The sequence below is a fragment of the Penaeus monodon genome, unplaced genomic scaffold, assembly GCF_015228065.2.
Source record: "Penaeus monodon isolate SGIC_2016 unplaced genomic scaffold, NSTDA_Pmon_1 PmonScaffold_11068, whole genome shotgun sequence".
In the NCBI taxonomy this organism is placed as follows: domain Eukaryota; kingdom Metazoa; phylum Arthropoda; class Malacostraca; order Decapoda; family Penaeidae; genus Penaeus; species Penaeus monodon.
Genome location: NW_023639790.1, coordinates 1,598 through 5,000, shown reverse-complemented (window position 1 = coordinate 5,000; position 3,403 = coordinate 1,598).

Here is a 3,403-nt window from a genome sequence, read left to right as displayed (position 1 = left end):
GTCACCTTATTTTGTATTCATATTTAATATTATTTTATCAGGTGCCGTAGTTATTGTTGTTATTTTTGTTATTATCTACATATATTTTATTTTCATCACCATTGCTGTTGTTGTTGTTATTATTTTTTTCATTAATACTGCTATCATCATCCTTTTTTTATCATTATTATTATTCTTATTATTATTTTTATTATTATTATTATATTAATTATTATTATTATTATTATTATTATTATTATATTATTATTTTTATATTATTATTACCTTCATCTCATTTTTATTATCATTTTTATTTTTTATTTTTTTTTTTATTTTTTTCCCTGTCATTATATTTGTTAATATCAATTGTCATTATTACCCAAAAGTAATTTTTCTTATTATACTAGTAGCATTAATAGCAGTAATTTTAGCAATAGCGGTAGTATTAGTAGTCATTGTAGTCTCAATTTTGTTACATCATTGTTATTCTTTTTATAATTATATTATTATTATTATCACTATTATCATTATTATCTACACTATTATTATTGTTGTTGTTACTGCTGCTGTTGTTGTTGTTATTATTGTTATTGCCATTATCATTATCATCATTGTTTACATTATGTTTATTAATATTACTACTAGTTATTACTATCATCAGTATCAGCATTATCACCAACATTATCATTACCATTATCTTTTATTGTTGTCCGCTTTTTGTTTCATCACTTTACTGTTAACTGTGTCATTATTATTTTCCATAATGATAAATATTATTATCATTACTATTTTATTATCACCATTATACCTTTATTATAATTTTATTTTCTTTATTGTCATTGTTATTGTTGTATTATTATGATAATCATTATTGTTGTTTTTTGCTTTTATTATCATTATTGCTATCATTATCATCATCAGTATTATTTCATGATTAATCAGTATCATGATTATCATTAGTCATTATTACTATTGTTCTCATGATTATTTTATTACTAAAATTATTATTATTATTATTATTATTACTATAATAATGATAATATAATAATAATAATTATTATTTATTATTATTATTATTATTATTATTATTATTACTATTACTATATTATTATCGTATTATTATTATTATTATTATTTGTTATCATTATTTATTATTATTTTTATTACTAGTAGTAGTAGTAGTAGTAGTTGTTGTTGTTGTTGTTGTTGTTGTATTAGAATTATCATTTTTAGTATCATTATTATTATTATTTTTTAAATCATTTTTATCATAATCATGCATATCATGAAAATTTATTCCCAATGTCGCTGTCATTTTTGTCACTACTGTCTTTATGAAATATAATTTGATTATCATTACTGTAGTCAGCGTTGGTGTAGGCATAATTAAATTATTATTGTTCTAATCATTGTTATTGCAGAATCGGAAATCATTGTACATTTCTGTGATGATTATTTTCATTATTGTCTCTCTTTCTTTTGTTAATGATGTATGGTAGTGGTAGCAGTAGTAATAGTAGTAGTGCTAATGTCAATAAGGACCAGGGTAATAGTAATTAAATTAATAGGATTATTAGTATTTTCTTGCTGTTTATTCGAGGAATTTATATGATAATAGAGTGTCGAGTAATGTCCAGCCCGATTAATAGATCTGAATACTTTTATCACTGATATTAACGTTTAAAAATAATTACAGAAGAAAAAGCTGTAAAATTTCTTATTGATAGCTTTTTTTTCAGTGATATTAAAACAACTGGCAACTCAATCACTGCACACCATTTACTTCATGAATATGATAAACCGGTAAATTACATGATTCCCATGTGACTGGATATTTTAAAAAACAATATTTATTAGCTTTTTAAGATTGGAAAAATAGTGATTTATTGATAGATATTAAAATAGATATGGGGGGGCAGAGAGAGAGAGAGAAGAGAGGGAGGAGAGAGAGAGAAGAGAGAGAGAGAGAGAGAGAAAGACAGACAGACATATGTTAATTATTTCCTTCATTATCCTTAGTATTACCACAATCACTAGAACTATACCTTATGGCGACAAAACCCCAATATCAAACCAACAGTAAGAACTTTTTTTAATATCAATTAATTGTCATGAACAGTAAAATTCCCCACAGTTAATTATATCAGTTCAAAAGCTATCTTATAACTCTCTGGTGGCGTCTGAGAGATCAGAATTAATCTCCTTTGATTAAGGAATTACTAGTCCCGTAATCCCCTAGCAGGCATCATGTCAAATTTCGTATAATCTGATGTAATGTGCGTCTGTTTGTCTGTTTTTGTGTGTGTGTGTGTGTGTGTGTGTGTGTGTGTGTGTGTGTGTGTGTGGTATACACACACCACCACACACACACACACACACACACACACACACACACCACACACACACACACACAACACCACACACACACACACACACACATTAATATATATAATATATATATATATAATACATATTTATGTATATATATATATATATATATATATATATATATTATATATACTATATTAATATAATATATATATATATGTATATATATATATATATATGTATATACAAATAATATATGTATACATAATAAATAGATAAATAGATAGATAGTTAGATAGATAAAATAAACAGATATAAATAAAGATATAGAAAATATATAAATATCGACTGTTACTCTGATATATATGCATCCCTTGTAGATGCATAGAACAGCTAGCCGTACAGATTTGTATTATGCAAGGGAATATATGTGAGCTATAAATAGTGCAGGGGCCTAGCTAGGGCCTGCGTAATCAGCTAGACTTGTTTATTTCAGTTAGTCATAGACAATACAAAGCAATGCTCTGTCTATTCCATTATACACAATCTCTTCCATCACTGCAAGGATACAAAAGGACCTACGGTGTTTTAGTGAAACACTGATATCCTAGAGATAGTGGAGATCCTTCAAGTTCTTTTATTCTTTTATTTCTCGTTTTTACATCGTGTTTTTCTAACTTTCCATTTATTCAAACTTTCGTTTTTCTCTTCCTCTCTCCTCAAACTCCTCGCTCACTTCTTTATCCATCATCCTTTCTCTCTTCCTCTCTTCGCTTTCACTCTCTCCTTCCTCTTCTACCTTTTTTTATCTCTTCACTTTTCTCAATTCCTTCTCCTTTTCTCCTCCCCTTTTGTGTGCAAGAACTTCCGCATGACTCAGCACTTTTTTCTTGTCGAGAGCCACCTCAGAACAGAGACGTAATCACTGTCTCAATTACTTCAAGTGCTTTTCATTTCTTTCCTTCATGTCTGAGACTCGCTTTCAGATCATCATTATGACTGAACGTACGTAAATCTGTATATAAATATATAATATATATATGTATATAAATATTATATATATATTATAAAAAATATAGATATATAATAAAATAGA